Genomic DNA, 21,078 nt, shown 5'->3' with positions numbered 1-21,078 from the left:
CCAGAAATATTTCGTTTATCTGACCCTTCTGTATTCATAGCTCCTTCTGACCACAGCTGGGTAAGTTTCACTGATTTGAGAACCTATTTGGTTAGATTTGGCATACCTGGTTAATCCAGGATAATCTCTCCATATCAGAGTCTTTAATCACATCTGCCAAGTCCCTTTTGCCATGTAAACTCACTTATGCATAGGTTCCAGGGGTTAGGAAATGGACATCTTTTGGGGGGCATCAAATAATTTGTTCAGCCTCTTGAAGATGGACAAGGTAAGGAAAAGGATTCCTCCCTAAAACCATCAGAAATGAAAGCAATAATGGGAAAGTAGCATCATGCACAACCTACCTGAGTTTACTTTTTTACTGGCAGGCTAGCAGATGTCCCATTCAATTAATCTAGCCTTAGTCTCCGAGTGAACTATTTTGTTTCCTACTTTTGTCCCTTTGCTCATGCTTTTTCCAGCTTTGGAAACGACCTCAATTTTTGACTGTTGTTTTCAAATCCAGGATATTTCTCAAAGTTCTGTTAATGACTCAGTTTCTTCCTGAAGACTTTTTTTTTAATTAACATATAATATACTATTTGTTTCCTGAAGACTTTTATACCTATTCCATCCCATCCTGATTGCTTCCAACTGAGAATTCCAATTATATTGAAATCAGAGACTGGCAATTTAGCTCAAAATGTTTCATATTAGCAATATCTCCCCAACTCAAACAGTGTTAAGCTCCCCAAGAACAGGGACAATCTGTTATGTATCTTTTGTGTCTGACTCAGCCAATGCTGAACAGCCAGTGCCAAGTCAGTGCTAAATTAATACTGTGTTTATTGGTAAATAGTCAACATTGAAAAGATAAATACTTCTAAGAGCTGATTACATCCTTTCCGTTATTAACATTTCCCTGTAGTTTATGTATAGAACTCAAGTAAATTCTAAACTGAGATCTGATTAGTGGGTTTAATGAGAAGACTATGTAGAGAGCAATATAACCACAAACAGAAATAGAAGATGCAGGCCTTCCCCTTCAGGGAAGCAAGTGGGCTTTCTAGGAAGCCATAAGGAAGCCTGAGAGCACCCACAGTCAGGAGGCTCAGTGGAGGCACCAGCTGGGCAGACAAAGTTAAGGAGAGAAGTAGAAGAGCAGTTTTATTGATTTTATAATTTTGCCTTGACCAGACACATGTTTATCATACCTCTGCCTTCGAGGAGTCTATGATGTAAGAAGTAAGGTAGTTGATATGATCTGAAATGGGATAAAAATGTCTATTTCATTATAAAACAGATGGATTTTAGAAATTTTGTAAAGAAAAAGTGGCAGAATTTGGCAGAGTTTGAATGTAGAATAGGAATATTGCATTGTGGAATTTCCCATTTGAAATTACAGTGAATTTATAATCACCTCTCTTTTTCTCTCTCTCTGTTTTTTTTTTACACATACCCATTATCTATTATTACTTTCTGTCAATTACATTGCTAAAGTATGATGGACAATCTCATTTTTAAACTCAATAGTTAAAAAAAGAATAACTGCGTAAAGATGAAATTAGGTATCCAATGATAGGCTTCTGTTTCCATATAGATTTTTTAAAAGATTTTATTTATTTATTTGATAGAGATATAGTGAGAGAGGGAACACAAGCAGGGGGAGTGGGAGAGGGAGAAGCAGGCTTCCTGCTGAGCAGGGAGCCCGATGCGGGGCTTGATCCCAGGACTCTGGGATCATGACCTAAGCCGAAGGCAGACGCTTAACAACTGAGCCACTCAGGCACCCCTTGTTTCCATATAGATTTTGAAAGAATATATGTCATATGTTATAATGCATTCATTCCTTCACCAAATACTCAAAAATTCTTCTGACTCTAAATCATTAATATTCTATATACAAGACTGAGCTCCAGGATAGGTTATTGGTAGAAGAAAATTTACCTTTTACTCTTCCTTCAATAGTTTTATGAAAAAAAAATTAACACAACTTTCAATGAATAAGTGGAGAAGAGCATTTACATTTTTTCTACAAAATTTCCTTAACAAATTGGAATGTGACTTATATCCCCCGTTTTCATATACATTGGTGAATAAGGTTTGTTTTGGCAAACTCTCATCTTCCTATAACTAAATAACATAGACAAATGATATTACTCAGCATCACCCAAATAAATTTATATTTCCTTTACGTGTTCTTAAATCAAGCGTTTTTCAAAAACAGCATTCATCTTATCATGCTTTTGATTCAGTATATTGTGCTACATTCTGAGTATATCAGGATGCAAAAATAGCACTTGCCTTGATAAACCAACCACAGATTCTGACTTTTAACATGTAAGCTAGGTTTTATAAATTTGATAGACAAATAAGTGGGAGCTTATGTGGATTATAACAGAGAGGTTCATAGTATCAGGAAATAGAATGCATGCTTCACCAGAGTATGTTAGTTTCTGTTGCTTACGCTTTTTGTATTTGTCAGCTAACAACTCAAGAACTTAACGTGACATGTAGTTAAGTATGTGAGTACTTTTCTGCTTGTATCTGTATGTCATGCTCTCTGTGCTCCAATCACGAAGTATTTTGAGCATGTGGGTCTCAGCCAACAATTGATTGCTATAGTTATGGGTCTAGTCCACCATGAGACCAGCTTATGATAGTCTATCTGGACATCCTTGGTAAACCAAAACATTTGGAAAAAGCAAGTGTTTCTGGTGCTTCCTGTGAATACCTCCAGGAAAAGGATGGTGGGCTGGTTATCTGGGCTTAACTGAGAAGGCCATGATTTTCAGAAATAATTCAGTGTGATATAAATTTATTATATCAGAAATAACTCAGATTTGAGATGAATTCTTATTTTTACAGATACATTTTAATCAATACCCGACTTTTCTTCTCCTTTGCATGATCACTCTCTTATTTCTGGAGTCTAGCCCAATACTGACTGTATATGGGGGGCTTCAATAAATTTAATTAAACTAAGAAATAAATGATGTATTATTGTCAATGAATGATCAATCTAAAGTTGAACTATCCCAAAGGATAACTGGAATTTGTTAGGGTGATCTTTGAGGAAAACCTCCAATTTTCTTTGGGATAGGAAGCAATGCCCTAGAGGTCTGTTACCTTAGAAACTGTCTACCATAAGTAGCCATTCATCTGGACTGATTCCAGGCAGGATGTTGAAGCTGTTTGTGTTTGTGGTGGCACAACTTACCCTTCAGGCACACATTCCTTCACCATCTTTAATCATCCTAGAACACTTAAGACTTTTTCTCTAAAAGGTACGGACTTAAAAAGTTAAGTTCCTAGAAGTCTTTGTACTATAAAAGAATCTCCAGTAGAATCTGGTGTGTTTTTAATGGTGGAATTTCGACATAAACAAGGGACTTCTGAGGCTCTGAATTTCATGAATACTTTTTGTATTATGCTTATTTGTCTCCAAAGGCAAGGGATTGTGGCACAAAGACATAAAAAATGATTAGTTCCAGTGTTCTTACTGTAAGAGGGCTACTGCCACAGTAAAATAGTTGTTGACTGAAATCAAGGTACAGATGGGACTGAGGTACACATTTTGGTTCCAAGTAAAAGAATGTAGAAGGTTTGCTCAGTGTGTGGTGGTGTTACATTGGTTTGTAAATTTAAGTTAAAATTAAACTATAAGAGATGAGACTATCTGGGCCCTTTGTAGTGGCTTCTCTAAGCCATAGGGATTTATCAGGCTTACACCTGGAAGTGTGGAAAATGGGGAGTTTGATATATTGTAACAAATAACATGTCTGAAGGTTAAAGTTATAGGGCAGTGGTAGGAACCCACAAAATTGAGCTGGGGCTGCAGGTAGAAAGAGGATGACAGTGAAAATATATGTATATTTGTCTATACATATCTATCTATATCTATATCATCTATATCTATATCTATCATCTACAGCTATGCTCAATAGTGACAGTGGTGATGTCTTTCTCCTCTATTTTCAAAATTTCAGGACTTGGGTCTAATATTTTTTAACTCTCAAATTTCACTTGTAAATGAAAATATTTAAACCTTCAATAATCTTTATCCACAAAAATAAGATTTAGGACAAGGAAAAGCTAACTATAGGAATGATCTCAAGCATTTTTTATCCTATCATTTTAATTTGAAATTAAACAAGTATATCAAAATAACAAGTATGTACCAGGGAATGAAGGCAACACACTGTCTCCTAGGCCACCCTAATACCCCTTAAGCTCCTTGAAATACCCTTCCAGTATATATAATTAAGAGGGTGTTTTCTGTCTCATCAGATTCTCCAAAATAGTGTTTATTGGCTGTGGCTCTTTTGCCTTTGTTTTTTTCTTTCTCCTTGACAGTCGGTTTTGCACGTTCTGAAACTGTGTCCTTGTTCTGCCAGGAATCAGACCACTCACCTTTCCAGGCTCATTCTGGTGAGGGAGAGCCATACTTGGTTCTTTGGTAGTTTGAGAATATACAGAGCTGCGATATAACATTTCTGAGAACACAGAGGCCCTTTTGCAGCTAGTAAGATTCTTTGAAAAATGTTGGGGACATTTCCATGGCTGTATTACCACGTCTTTTGTACCATGCCAGAATCCGGCAGGGATATTTCCATTTCTGCTCCCTCTCTTTCAGTCATTCTCTGTGCTCCCTTTGCTCCCCAACCTATAAACGCTGAACGTGGTATCTGAGTATGAGACAGGAATGGTCTAACCACCTGGGAGTCTAAGCCTTCTCCATTCATTTTTTTTTTAATTTAATTTTGTTATGTTATGTTAATCGTCATACATTACATCATTAGTTTTTGATGTAGTGTTCCATGATTCATTGTTTGCATATAACACCCAGTGCTCCATTCAGTATGTGCCCTCTTTAATACCGATCACCAGGCCAAAGCATCCCCCCACCCCTCTCCCCTCTAGAACCCTCAGTTTGTTTCTCAGAGTCCATAGTCTCTCATGGTTCGTCTCCCCCTCCGATTTTTGAAATAGGATCACAAAAATTGTGCTGCTCCTGCTTGTTCCACACAAGGACTGGGTTTCCTAGTTCTGAGAGAGTTTTACAGACCATTTCCCTACATATTCAGCTGTCAACTATTGTTACTTTCTACAATCCGGAAGAGTATGCTAATTGTACTGACACATAATGCAATATGCTTAAGAACATGCCACTCAAAAGTGTGGCTCTCAGGAGAATTCTACCTTCAAGAAACTTCATCTATAAGAAAATATCCCCTTTGAGATAAAGGCAATTCTTTTGTAATAACATTGGGGAAGGCTAAAATGTGACTTACAGCGCACCACAACACACTCTAGTGTGATTTAACTGTTGAATAAAAGTATATAGATTTAGGCTAAATTTAAATAGAGGGTTGAGAGGGAGAGAGAAAGAGAGAGAGATAGAATAGAGAGAGAGAAGGAGAGAGAGAGAGAGAAATGAAAATACCAGATGACTTCCAACTATAAAAAAATTCTCTAAGAAGTGACAGAATAGTTAATGCATAGATTTCAAAGAAAATTACTGCTTCATACTATTGGGTATTAAACCTCTAATTTCTATAGAAATCTCTAATTTTTCCTCATATTAAGTCAAGGAACTAAAAATGTCTTCTGGATATTTTTATAATAATATTTTCTGTTATAAAAAAGGCATTGCCAGACACTACCATCTGCCGTGTAGACTGACAGTGTACAAATCTGATGTCTTTCTGTGGCTTCCTATCTTATATAATTGGAGGTTTCAGCCCAGAATGATGCTTCATTTCCACCTAAGGACAACCAAGTTTAAGTTTGCCTGGAATATTTTAATCATTTCCCTCCTATGCACTGATAAGACCAGTACTCTGTATAGTTTAAAGCTATAAATGTGTCTATTGAGAGGGTGTTAAAAATTCTCCTCTGAGCTTCTGGCCATCATCCAGAATTCCATAATACCTTCTCAAATGGGACAGAAAACAATGCATTACAACTGATAAATGTTTCATTGGTAGTACTTTATTTTGGAAATTTGAAACACTCAGAATGTCTTGGTTACATCAATATGGGGAAGGATTTTTTTTTCTTGAGAGAAAGGGGGCTTTGTGAAATGTTTATGTAAAGATTAAAATTTTTCTCTGCCATGCTTTAAAAAGAGTTCAAGGTCACTAAAACTGTTCTGTTGACTCAGATGTGTGTGCGCGTGTGTGCATGTGTGTGTGTTTATAGGAGTAAATGTAATCATCTCAGTCCCAGTCAATAAGACAAATTACTGAGTAACTGCTGTAGTTATTTATTTAAAAAACAACACTGTTTTCAATAAAAGAGAAATCTTAGAGTTAAAACCTGTTAATTGGAGATAATGTCTGTGTAACTGAACATTGTCAAAGGGTAAAGACCTCCTGCTGCTAAGCCCTGGAAAAGTTGACTGGAAGCCAACACCATTTGTTTTCAAAGCAGGAGACATGGGTCCTTTGACATGATTTCATTAAAATGGTTTTATTTTTGTTCCACTATGTAATAGAAATTTTATCATTCTAGGCCATATTATTGATGTGCTTTCATATTTCTGCCTCCAAATATCTTTTCAGGTAGTGTTTTCACTGCTGTTAAGTGTACCAGTTAGCACCTTTGTTGCTGCTCAGTAGCTGCTCTCATAACAATTCAGTTAGTTCAGTTAATTCTGGGGGTTGCCAGAAAGGATCGAAAGAGGTTAGTACTCATTTTCATATGCCACTCAATATAATAAGTGATCAATTCTCTATAATCCACTGTAGCTGAGAAAATAGCCTGGGTAATGAAAATAAAACCGTGGAAAGAGTCCCCCACTCTCTGTCCCCAATCTTTTACATATGCCATTTGGCCAATGTCTGAAATTTCATTTGGCAAATATATATATAATTTTTACTTAAAAAATGTTCTAGGTTGATTGAGATTTCTATCAGTAAGAATGAGAAAAAGCTAAGAACTGGTTTCCTTGTGGATCAGATGTACATGAGAGAGTGTTACCCTGAGATGAGAAAAGAGGAGAGATTTGAGTATTAAGTAATACTTAAGAGCATCCATAATGTGAGGATGGGAGGTGCTTCAAACCAAGTCCATCTCTGCTTTCATGCTCTTCACAGGCATCCTCGGTGATAGCTACTAAGCCACTGAGTCACCACTGTGTGGAATGGACAATGGCAGTGATTCTTTCTGGCCACAGGGGGAAGCTTTCTGTTCTATTTCTAAAATATCTGTGTTGGTGTCCTGGCCCCATCCCCAGTGATTTTGGTTCCGCTGTTTTAGGATAGGACCCTGGCATCAATACTGATATTTTTTAAAGTTGTACAGGTGAATCTGACATGCAGAATTCTTCGACTGTTGTTCTCCAACTTGAGCGAGTCTCAGGGTCATGCAGAGGGCTTGTTGAAACATATATGCCACCCCTAACCCCACCCCCATGCACCCCAGAGAGCTTTTAATCCAGTGAGTTTGGGAAGGGTGCCCAAGAATTTGCATTTCTAACAAATTCCCAGGTGATGCTAATGCTGCACTAGAATGTATGTAAGTCATTTAAATGATGTCAGTTTAGTGACTTCTTTATTCCCGATGGCTGTGAAAAGAAGAAAATGGAAAACTAAATATAACAAGGGCAGTCTAAGGGAGACGTTAGGGTGGGTTTTCCCATTAAATACCACTTGGTTGTAGTCATCACACTGGTCTCTGATTCCTTTTAGGTTTTCTATCCCTTTAGTTTGCCTAGAATTTTTATTCCTAAACACATAAAAATTTTAAAGCAATAATTTTATAACAGATACCTATTGAACATTTAGTAACTACCAGGACTAAATTTCAATTTCAATGTTGTATACACATTATCTCATTTAATCTTCACCATTAAGCAAATGTTTTTATTTTTTTTATTTTTTAAAGGTTATTTATTTGAGAAAGAGAGAGAGAGAGAGAGCATGTGAGAGATAGTGAGAGAGAGAACACAAGTGTGAGGGGGTGCAGAGGGAGAAGCAGGCTTCCCACTGAGCAGGGAGCCCGATGAGGGGCTCCATCCCAGGACCCCGGGATTGTAACCTGAGCCGAAGGCAGATGCTTAACCAACTGAGCCACCCAGGTGCCTCTAAGGAAATGTTTTTATTAATGTAATCCGTAACTACTTTCTTATAGTCACATAGATAATAGGTAGTAGGGTTGGAATTGGAACGCAAGCAAACTGACCATGGAGCTTGAACTCTTAGTAATTTCTCCATACCACTTCTGCATACCTAACAATTTACAAAATATATTTGACCAGCTCCTCAGTGCAAATATATCACTGATTATTATTGAATTATTCCTGATGACAAAATAATAATAAAGTAATAATAAAGTAGCTCCCATCTATTGGACCCTTACCTTGGACCACATACTGTGTTAAGAACTATTAGAAAATCAGTTTAAGTGGTGATATAATTGCATGGTGAAATTAGGATTTAAACTTACCCCTTTTGGTAGATTTCGGAGCAGCTGCCCCCAAAAAGCTCTTCCAGTGCCTCATAACATTCTTGTTTCTGGTTCAAAATTCTGGGGAAATTTAGCTACCCTTTTAACAAAATCCCTGTATAATTCTGGTCTAACTTTTCTCTTTGCCTAAGCACGTCTGATATGGGTCCTATTACAATAAAAAAAGCCTTGACTAAAAGGGTGGTCCTCCTGGTTTGTGAATATGAGATCTTGTTGCTTGGAGAATTGAAGAATTGAAATGACTTAAGATCACGCAACTTGTGAACAACAGAACCAGGAACAAAGAACAGAACAAAACATAGGCATGATGCTTAGGCTTCTTTTCTTTCTGTACAAGAATCTACTCCTCATTTCTGGTTTTGCACCTTTTCTTACATCACCTGCAAAAGGATGTGTAAGAAGATCACTGTATGGATCATAAATACAGAAAAATTGTTTCCACACAGCATTTCTGAGAGTTGGCCCAATTAGTCTTACGAGCAGATAGAGGGAAGCGTTGCCGCTAGTGTGTTTCAAGAGCCATGTTACAGCCCTCTGAGAGCCATTGTCCGGACCTCACAAGGTTGTGGTTGGAAATAAATGAGACAACAGATGCAAAGTGCCTGGCACAAGAGAGGCACATGACTCGATAAATGGTAGCTAGTACTGGTATTCTCCTGATGGCAGCAGGAGCTGAGAAAGTGAGGAGGTGGGGAGAGCAGAACTCTCTGCTGATGAGTCCGAGGACTCCTGGGTTTCCAGCATAGCATCTGAGTCCTAGGAAACATTTGGTTTGTATGCAAAGGAAAAGAAACATTTTCAAACCCAGTATCAGTCATTTTTATACTCGTTTGTTTATGAGATTTGTCAAGCCATATCAACAGTTTCAATTCAATTTGACTTCCGCATTCTGGGTGCATATTGAGACCCAGGTGATGTGCAGGTTCACTGTTGAATGAGACCTGTTTCCAGCGCCTTAGGGCCAAGACACGTTGTTAGAAACATCTGGGGGTGGGGTGGGCTATATACAAACTGCTCAGACACAGAAGAGCTATTTATTTTTCTACCTGTCATTCGAACTATCTACATTTATCCTCTCTCTCTCCTTCTCTGGCTGACTAAACTAACTTCCTATTTTTTTAATTGAAAAACACATAGTTTGCCAAGTTGGGGGCACTGCCCTATAAGATACCAGGTCATATAGGTAAATTTAACATAAATGATGATATTACTTGACTATTACTGCTTGCATCACAATGCTCTGGTTAGTGTTATTTGCCTGATAGGGATGTTTTCTGAATTTTATTTTGTTTTATTTTTTAAAAGATTAAGTTATTTATTTTAGAGAGGGGGGAGCACAGAGAGAGAGAGAGAGAGAGAGAGAATCCTGAGGCAGTCTCCCCACTGAATGCAGAACCCATCGCAGGGCTCGATCCCAGGACCCTGAGATCATGCCCTGAGGCGAAATCAAGAGTCAGCTGCAGAACCGACTGAGCCACCCAGGTGCCCCTGTTTTCTGAATTTTAAAGGTTAAACCTAATTATATTCTCTAAGTTAGAGAATTCCTTCACTCACCAGATACACATGTCCTCCGAAGTCAACAAGTGTATATAAATCCAGCTGATAAGAGGCAATACTTACAAAACATTCAGTATTGACTTCTATTGTCTGTCCGCATTAATCTCGATCATGCTGTTTCTTATCCCAATGCTTAGTTTTGATATGTAACCTGTTTATAAAAATATAGATGTAGAGACCCAGCTTAGGGAAAATGTGAAAAACACAAAAAAATGTAAGAAGTGCACCCATGAATCCAACCACTAGTAGAGTTTTAGTGTATTCTACTCCAGTTTTTTAGAAAACACTTCAAAATGTACTGATAATAATCAGATCCATGTAATTTTGCTTAAGGAAATATTTATTTTAGGTATTTGTTTTCTTTCTTCAACTAAATTAATATTTTAAAAACAGCCAGATACTTTATCCAACAGATCTGTGATAATGTCCCAAAACATTCCTCTGCTACTAGATTTTGAGTTGCTTCTAATTATCCTTAGTTAATATTGTGTATGTCTTCATATATTTAACTTTTTGCATATTTTGGCTGACTTTCTTATCTTAGATTCTTGGGACTGTGAATATTGGGAACACCTATGACAAGTTTTTCGCCAAATTCCTTTCTAGAAGAATTGTGCCAGTTTATGTTTGTCATCAGGAATGAATGGGTCAGTGAATTCACTGCACTTTTACAGCATTTGGGGTGCTTATTTACTTATTTATTTTTGTAGTTTCACATGCCATATGGCATTTGTTTTAACAAATTTTTTGGCTATTAGAAAGTTTGAATATTTTCTTTTCTTTTTTTTAAATATTATTTTATTATGTTATGTTAATCACCATACATTACATCATTAGTTTTTGATGTAGTGTTCCATGATTCATTGTTTGCGTATACCCATCACCAGGCTAACCCCTCCACCCCCTCCCCAGAACCCTCAGTTTGTTTCTCAGAGTCCATAATCTCTCATGGTTCGTCTCCCACTCTGATCCACCCCCTCATTTTTCCCTTCTTACTATCTTCTTTTTTTTTAACATATAATGTATTATTTGTTTCAGAGGTACAGGTCTGTGATTCAACAGTCTTACACAATTCACAGCGCTCACCATAGCACATACCCTCCCCAATGTCTACCACCCAGTTTGAATATTTTCAAATCCATATTTGATAATTATTTTCCTTTAAGAGATAATTATTTTCCTCTCCTTTAAATTATCTGTTTAAGCTCTTGCCAATTTACCTGTTATAGTCTTAGTGACTTTCCTATCAGAAGTTTGAATATTTTATAGCATACATATAAAAATATAATCACACTATTAATTCAATGCCACATTTGCTGAAAAATCTCCCAGTAAGTTTAGCTTTCTATTTTTTTTTATGTTAACATTTCAAATGTTGTGGTAACATTTGTTGGTATTTTCCTGTGTATTCTTAATTCAAAGCATAGAAAAAATCATTTTTCTTTCAAAGGTTTAAATATTCAATATTTTAATTTTCTTTGATTTGATTTTTAAAAATATTAAACTTTTTAATACATCTGGAATTTATTTCAGCATATGGTGTGAGGTGAGCATATTTGACTTTTAAATAATTTACTATGCTATGACCCAGCTGTCTGATTTCCCTCACGAGTTGCCAAATGCCCAGTGAAAGAAGAATGCTCTTATATTTTGTGTTCATTGAGCTAGCATCTGTTACTTTATTAAGTATGCCAGAATTTTTTACTAAGAAAACTATGCCCTAGTTAAGGATTGCTTTCAAAAGTTGAATTAATTTTTTCAGATAAGAGGATATGATACCTCTTAATAAAGATAAAAAATACGGTACCCTATTTTTTACAAGAGGACTCCTTAGCAAAATAATGTAGGGACTTTTGCTTCCTCAGAAGTACTTTAGCCTGTGAATGTTAATATACCTTTTTAATCTTCTAGGTGGACTTGGATGTCAAGTCTGAGTTTCTGTTATGTCTCAACAACTGATTGGCTAAGTGATTTGTGCAAAGTTTTCAAACTTCTCAGCCTCCGCGTTCTGTAGAAAATGGGGTTAATAACTCCTACCTTATGGGACAGTGGTAAGATTAAAAGAGAAAACATATAAAATGCCTGGGAGATCGCCTGCTGAAACGGATTTATTATTTTCTTTCCATTTTCATATGGTACAAGCTAATGGCCATCTGAATTGGTGGAAGAGAAAAATACTCCTTGTAAAACTCACCTGGCTAATATTTGACTTAGAAATATGTTTCATTTAAATTTTGATTGTAGTTATTTCTGGTCTTTAGGGAATGTAAGCAACATAATGAAATTATACCACTAATATCTAATTTTGGGGTCTTTTCATTTTTCCTGTGTTCACATATATTCTAAGAAAAGATGACTCATTTCAAAACTTCCCTGGAGCAGAAATAATTGTAAGTGTTTGGACTTCAAAGGGTTTGTCTACTCAGATGTGGACGGTATGCTGAGTAAAAATAAATAGAAAAGAAAGAGACCAATAAGAATAGTAATTAAAGAGAACATGTAGCCCAAATATATAATAATGGTATTTGCTCTAAAACATCTACCTTGGATTTCCATTTAGTTATTTATAGGATATGATTTCAGAGATATGAGAAAGACTCCTATAATAATTTACCCTGCTTGCCACCCATAATAGCTAACACATTTGATTTACCTGTATTATAATACATATCTCTCTGTGATTATTCCTTCATTAATTGTTAATCTACTAAATTTCTTTGCACTGCTTCTGATGATTACTATTAGGATTCTCTGTGAATGTTTTATAAAAATTTGAATATCAGAAATTCAGTATTCCTGTATTTAAAGCTTTGTACTATTGTAGCATCAGACTGAAGTTACTTTTTCCTAAAATTATGTGACTATAGTATCTTTGGCAAGGATTTGACAGAATGGGGATGAAAAGAGCATAGGTACTAGATATTTGAAAACTAATTGTGCAAATAAGTTGATTTAGCTCAATCCTTTAAAAAGCAGAGCTTGAGGTAAGGATAAGACGCTATTATTTTATTTCGAAGATGCAAGCCCACCGAAATAAGAAGGGAAAACAGAAGTGGGGCAAGAAGAGCTGCAGAGCAGTTTAATGCATTGTTTTACAACACTGGTCACCACTGAATGATGAGTCACTAAGAGATACTGAAGGTTGCCTAGCAGGTGTGTTCACTCAATATATAGAACTTTTCTGGAAATAAGTAAGAACAAATCACACCTAGGAGAAGGAAAGAAGAAATTTGTCTCTGCAGCTACTCCCTCTTATCACAAATCTCCTAACTGGTCAAATTCCATGGAGAGCTTCTACCTTTATACTGTTGGGTTGTATCATATGATTCCTCAGTGCTGCTCAGGAAGAGATAGCCCTTGTACTAAGGAATGTTATTTTATCCAAGTCCAACAATGGAGGAGTGATGTGAATGGGGACCTGACCAAAGGAGAGAAAGAAAAAGGTGGACAAGAGAATCTAAGAAGGCACACAAGGTTTGTTTCCTCAAACATAAGCGGTAGAAGAAATAGCGAGGTTAGGAGCATTGGAAGTTTACAGTTGTCGGGTGATAGAAGTGATGTATTTGTTAGGTCAGGACTTGTTATATGCAAAACAAACATCCTCCAAATTACAGTGGTTTAAATCACTAAGCTTTATTTTTTGCTCCTGTCTCATGGCTCTGCCATTCCTAGGATCCTCGGGACCTCAGACCCATCCAGTGGAAATTCTGTGTCTGGCTGTGAGGTGAGGGAAGAGAATGAGAGCAGGGAGGGATGGGTGGGGAACTTGTGTGTTATTTGTGAGACATCACATGGCCCCACCTAACTGCAAGGAAGACTTGGAAATAGAGTCTACCTGTGTGCCAAGAAGTAAAGGGATTTTTGTGACACTTGGCAGCCTTTGTTACATATGGTAACCACGTTATGTCAAGTTTTACTGTATGTGAATATTCTGTACTGAATGAATTTGACCTCTAATTTATTCAGATAATGCAGTCATGACCCATTTTAATTGGATGCTTCTCTGAAGCCCTCCACATCAAATTTTGCATATTTTTAAAAGTCATTGTTCCTGTAACATCGCCATCTTATTTCCGATTTTCTCAGGGAAGAGTAATTAACCTGAGAATCAATTATACTCTGGATACCAAAGCAAATCAGCCTTGGCTAGAGTGTTCAAATGACAGTCTTCTGATACAATTACTGAGTCAGTCCTCCAGACTCACAGAATCTGGGCTTTCCAAACAAGACTACTACATTTCTTCCTTACCTGGACTCATAACCCTTGCAATCAATGCAATATAGTAAACTTTATATAAGCTGCACCTGAGCCTAAGACTTTGCAGTCAGTGTAGGGTTTATTTCATTCCTCACTTTTGTCTCAATGAAAAGGCAACTTAATGACTTTCACAAAGGGTGTTATCCTTCTTGTCCCTCTGTTACTGCTCATCAAGGACAGCTGGGAAAAAGCACTGATCCAATTAATAATGTTCTCCTTAAATTCTCTCTCAACAGAATCCTGATACCACAACAGCCCACAATACGATTGCCAAGTCTGAGGTCAAACTATTAATTGAAATAGTCACAATTCGAAGTGTTGTCACCATAACATGTATGAAAATCCCACCATAACATGTATGAAAATACCACATGTAATAATGAAGCCAAAATTAGAATGCCTTGCAAAGACTTGACTAACAAATAGTATTATAGCAGATCTGAGTCCGTGGACGGATGGTAACCAAATCGTCTTTTGAATCAGAATGAAGGTCATGAAGTCAAAGTGAGTTAATTAATTAATTAATTAATTTTGGTTTTTATACGTTTAATTGAAGCATAACTGACATGCCATATTGTATTAGTTTCAGGTCTACAACATAGTGATTCAATATTTATATATATTACAACATAGTCACTACAATAAGTCTGATTACCATCTAGCACCATACAATGTTGTTATAATATTATTGACTATATTTCCTATGATGTGCATTACTTTTCCTTGTCTTACTTGTTTTATAGCTGGGAGATTGTACCTTTTAATCCTCTTTACTTGTTTTGTCATCTGGCCCGCCAATTATCAGTTTGTTCTTTGTATCTATGAGTCTGTTTCTGCTTTGTTGGTTTGTTTTGTTTTTTCTAGATCCCACATTTAAGTGAAGTCATACAGTAATTGTCTTTGTCTTATTTCTCTAGGTCCATGCATGTTGTCATGAATGGCAAGATTTTACATTTTATGGCTGAGTAATATTCCATTGCATATATACACCACATCTTCTTTATCCATTCATCTGTGGATGGATATTTAAGTTGCTTCCATATCTTGGCTATTGTAAATAATGCTTCAGTGAACGTAGGAGTGCATGTATCTTTTTGAATTAGTGTTTCTGTTTTCTTTGGATAAATATCTAAAAGTGAATTGCTGCATCATATGTTCATTCTTTTTTAATTTTTTCTACTCCCATAGTGGCTGTACCAATTTGCATTCCTACCAATAGTGCACAAGGATATAATTTTCTCCACATCCTCGCCAACACTTGTTATTTCTTGTCTTTTTGGTAACAGCCATTCTGACAGGTGTGAGGTGACATCTTATTGTGGTTTTGATTTTCATTTCCTTGTTGGTTAACGTTGTTGTACATCCTTTTATGTGCCTGTGAAGGTGGATTATTTATGACACAAATCAAATGGGGAGAGGAAGCCATAGCTGTCACCTCAGAGAGAACCAGCAAGATGCCTTCCTGATGCTCTGTGGCACTGTAGTGTTTGGCACTGGTTGCATCCAGGTTTTCAAAACAAAACAAAACGAAACAGTTTGTAGTATTTGCAGAATGTTCTGATGTGTCTCATGTTAAAATCTCTCCTACTGTGGGTATACATCCAGGAGTGCAGTGCTCATGCATTGATTTCCAAAAATCTGAGATTTATCCTGCTTATATCTTTTATCAATTGGAAAAATACTTTAAATAATTGGATCTTAGTTTCTTCATTCTGTAAAATGGGAATATCATCATGTACCTCATGAGAATATTACAAAAATAACATGTATAGTACATGCATGTCATTACAAAGAATATCACAAAGATAACATGTATGAAAGTGACTAGAATATTGTCTAGCATAGATATTTTGCCTTAAAAATATTAAAATGGCATTTGGGGTTTGATCTTTTTCATTTTGGTTGAAACTCTTACTGGTGCTGCTTAAAATTCTGCATTTATTCTATCTGGCCTTTCTGGGGCTTGCTTTCAGGTATATCTTATTTATTCTTGGCATTAACATATAAAAAGGACATCATAGTCTATTTGTTTTGCTCTTGATCCAATCTTACAGATTTGGACCCTCTTCCTGGACACATGCTCATGTTTTTTAAAGGTGTTTCCATCTCTAAATGACTTTTTTTCATAATTATACCCTGATCTCCCTTTGGTCCTGTGCCATTGTAACTGCTAAATTCTAAAATTTCTAGTATAGCGCATTCTACAAATCCTCTACTCCCCCCGCCTTTTTAAGCTGAAAAGGGAATTTGAAACAACTCTCTTCAAAATAGTGAGACCACATGTAATAATGAAGCCAAAATTAAAAAGAGAGAATGTAGCCCAGTCCTGATCTAGAGATGAGCAAGATGTCTAATTCTTTTTTTTTTTTTTAAGATTTATATATTTGAGAGAGAGAGAGAGCTAGAGAGCGAGGATGAGTGCAGGGAGGGGCAAAGGAAGAGAATCTCAAGCAAACTCCCTGCTGAGCGTGGAGCCCAAAGTGGGGCTCAATCTCAAGACCCATGAGATCATGACCTGAGCCGAAACCAAGAGTCAGACACTTAACTGCCTGAGCCACCCAGGTGCCCCAAGGTGTCTAATTCTTAATCTGATGTTAGATGCTGTTGATCTATAAAGAACTCTGCTATGGATATTTTGTTGATTGCTTTTGTTCTTACTTCTTATTTTTTCTCCTGATGAGGAAAGAAGCAAAAAATAGCTACATTTATGGTTTCATGAGGAAGTTCAAGAGAAAGTAAGAAATGAGTTCTCATTCTTTCCTGTCTGGGTTCTAATTCTTCTTACATTTAGCTGAGGAAAACCAGTTACATTTAGCCCCTTCACCTCTGCCTAGCCATGGGGTGAGTAGTGAACGAGAACAGTGTCATGGAAGACTCCAGACCTGGGTTCTAAAATTAGTGTTGTGTCTTTAGCAAACCCTTACACCTCTATATTTCTCAGTTTTCTTGCTTGGTAAGCAAGGTAAGTAATAGTTTCCTTACATCACTGGGATATTTTGAGAATCAGATAAAGTGAAGAATGTCAAAATCCTTTTGCAATAGCAAAATGTCATTTTTAGACAAATGTAAAATGTTACAAATAAGCCATGCTTTCCCCCTTGTCTTTTATATACACTCTAACACATTCAGTTATAAATAGTAATGTAACTTAATTTCATAAAACTTAATATAAATAAAAATCTTATGGAAAATGCACATACACATTTTTTCTCATTGCAGTCATCAGTGACACTTGTCAAATTATCATCTCAGCACAACTGTAACTTACTGACCAGGTATGTCGTAATTCCTTGCCAATGTGCTTGCTGTGTAAATTTACTTAAAGTAATTTGATGAAAAGCTTTGCTAATTCGATTATTGAATTTCAGGCCTTGTATTTAAAGCCTATAAACAAAAATTATAGAAAAGTACTTAAGTTATTGCATTATTTTAATACTGTGATTGAATAGCATTTGTATCTGAGATTGGTAGGCAGCATATTTAAGTGATGTGCTCATGAAAGTGAAATATTAAAAACAGCTTATGAAAATCTCCCATCTGGCAGTTACAATTGATCAGAAATCTACTCTTCAGCATTATTTTGAAAATAACATGAGTTTTTAATTAAAACTGTTCATTCGATTTATTAATGTAAGTAAAACCTCCCATCTGATCAGGTTTAACTTGAGAAAGTGGTTTTCTAAAACCCCTTTTATGGATTGAATGATACAGTTTTCAATAAAGAGTAGTTATAGAAGATGTCAGACATTTATTTGCTATCAATCTTTTTTTGTGTTCTTCTTAACTTCAAAGTTGAACTGTGAACATTATTCTGTTTGCTTAAAAATGTTTGATGAATTCATGACCTTAAGACTCCTCTTATTTTAATTCTAAGCAAAGGATCCGAGATAAAGCTCTTTTATAAAATGTGTTAACTTTAGGTATACTTTATGTCAGTTAATTTAAGTAAAGCTGCCACATGCAAGAAATAAGTAAAGTTTTAAGGTTAAAATTTCTCACTTAAAAACACAATATACAAAGCATTTTTATTTAGTAATTATCAAATGCTTATTTAGTAGCTGTTTGTTATGTAATATCTCATTTAATCTTTGCAATAAGTCTGTTCCTCAGCATTCTTATTATCTACATTTTACTTATAATTAAATTGAAGTTCAGGAATTATATAACTAGTGATTAAATTTCAGAAGAAGGATTTCAGACCACACAATTGGACTTCAAACCAAAGGCACTTCATTACTCTCTGCCCAGGTGCCCAGGGCACCTGCTTATCCTCCTGCTATGGGAGGGTTATAAGGACAGTTCTCTTAGCTTTTCTCCTGAAACCTCAGTACCTGAATTGGATGCTGTGTTAATTCCCAAACATAGTTATTTATCAAAACTGGGTTATTAAAACTATGAATTGAGAACTTATAAAAGTGGGAAATATTTTTTGACGTGTTAACCATTCCATGCGTATTTCCCTCACATTTTATACTAGCTAAACATCATGCCAATGTGTTAGATCCACAAAGTTAGTAATTTATCTATGTGTTTAGTTACACAGTATAATTTTTGGTGTGTTAATGTTAATTTATCTCATTTACAAGTGAAAATTTGAATTTCAGAGACTATTTATAACTGAGCCCTCTAGATCCTAGAGTGGGAATGAACAGGGAGAGATATGCACATCTGACTCTCCTTCTGCCCTGGTGGTGTCCTTATTTCCATGGTACTGCCATGCGAGAAGTTTCTGCAACCCATTTAGTAGGTGGTGGCAGCATACCCATTCACCAGAAATTGGAAGTTAATGGGCTTAACTATTGACAGTCTTTTTGAATATCTATGCATGGGGAACGTGATCCATCATGAACTTAGCGTTAAGTTCAAAGTCATGAACTTTATGTATTGCTGTTATTATTGAACTCTTAGTTTCATTTCAAAAGATGTGGAATAAATAGGCTCAGAGGATCTTTCAGTTAAGCCTTACCTTAGGAATAAATCTATAGTCATTAGACTCTGTCTCTTTCCTTAGTGCTTTATATAAATATGGATATGCTCTCCTGTTAAAATTTGCCAATGTGCTTGTTTGATACACCACTAATAGTCATGTTCTTTAGCATGGGAGCAAGGGAGACTAAAAACTGGTTCTGCCAGCATCTCAGCTTGTGTCTTTGTGAACACATGAACTCTAACTGGGCTGTTTTTCAGTTATACCTGTAATTTGTATCTCTGTAACTCTGAATTATGTCTTTATCATGTCACCAAAACATTGCTCAAAATTATCCTATTTCTAGGAGCTTATTTAAGGGTTGTGTTGCTGTCCCACCTTTTCAAAAATAAGTCCTATGAGTTTTGAAATATCTGCCCTTGAAAATAAATTCCAGAATTTTTAGTCTTTAGCTAAAGAGAAGACACAGAATATTAGCACTCTAATAACAATTCAGTACTCTGAATTGTAACAAAATAATTTATCTGAACTTATAAACATGCACACAAGATGAAATGAATTTTAAATGTGTAAACAAGCCAAGGGAAAGGGAAATAAGAATAAAAAAGTAAAATCCAGCCAGGAACGAGGTTGGTACATAAAATATTTGCCCTCAAGTTCTCTACACTTGCTAGAGGTAGATCACAAATTTGACTCTAAGCTTTCTAGAAACCAATCAGAAAGGGAAATGTGATTATTATCTCTAAGGTGGAAGGAAATGAGATGCTTTGAAGAAGCATGTTAACTATTCATGAAAGCAAGATCATGAAACAAAATTTTGTATCTCTTGTAAGAATGAAAAATGGAAAACATATTTATCATAGAGTGAGGGGTTTCATAGGTCTATTTTGTGTAATGTCCCTAAATATCGGCAGATGCTATCTTGCTGAGGTATGATTGCAATAAAAAGCATTTTTATGGGAGAGGGGTGGCTATCCTATGTGATCCAGTCAGGCTACCCTTGGTGGTCCTGCTGGTGCAAGGAGAGATATCTATAGAGGTATCAAACAACATCAGGTATATAAATGGCTCCAAGATTTCAACCTAATCCACTTTATAATACAACTTCAGTTTAGCTCATTCCCTTGATTCTTCCCCGAAACTGATGGCATTGTTGCTTCCAAGTACAAGGTTTCTCATCCCTTACCAGCTTCAGCAAGGAAGTCCTAACAGCCAGGAGTAAGATAGGCCCAGGTAGGGGAGGGCAGAGACCACTTCTTACTCATCTCCGAAACCCGAAGGCCTGTTAGTGGAATACCTGCACATAATAGACACCTAGTACTTGTGCTTTGTATAGAAGTTATTCCTCTCTCAAACTCTAAAATTAATTTACTATTTCAATATAGGCAAATAACTTTGCCTTTGTAAGGAGGGATAATGATACTAACATCAAAGGGATGTTTCCCGAACGGGATGAATTAATAGAGAGGGACATACTGGCTAATAAAAAGTGGTTAATAAATGTTTGCTTAACCAAGGAATGAATTCTATAACACTATACAATGTCAGAGATGAGAAATTAATGAATTATCTCAAAACTGCCATGATAAATATTTTAGAGGCAGAACATCAGTGCTAATATTCTGGCTGACATTACTTTAGTAAATAATGTAAGAATACATTTTTTCCTATGAGACTCAGTGAAGGTATATTTTATTTGAAATGGGGATAAAAGACCATTTGGAGAAGTTTTTTTTTTTTTCTTGTTTCACATTAGCCTTCCTTCAAACAAATTGATAACTATTGATCTTTATTCTAGAATTAATGAACTGTGTATTCTTGATAATCCTCCCTAAATACTTCTTTTACTCTGTATTGATATTTTGACTGGCATTATGCACTAGTA

The sequence above is a fragment of the Leptonychotes weddellii genome, chromosome 7 (assembly GCF_054177405.1).
Source record: "Leptonychotes weddellii isolate Sample4059 chromosome 7, ASM5417740v2, whole genome shotgun sequence".
Lineage (NCBI taxonomy): Eukaryota > Metazoa > Chordata > Mammalia > Carnivora > Phocidae > Leptonychotes > Leptonychotes weddellii.
The sequence above is the reverse complement of the archived record's forward strand: the minus strand, read 5'-3'. Positions refer to the sequence as shown.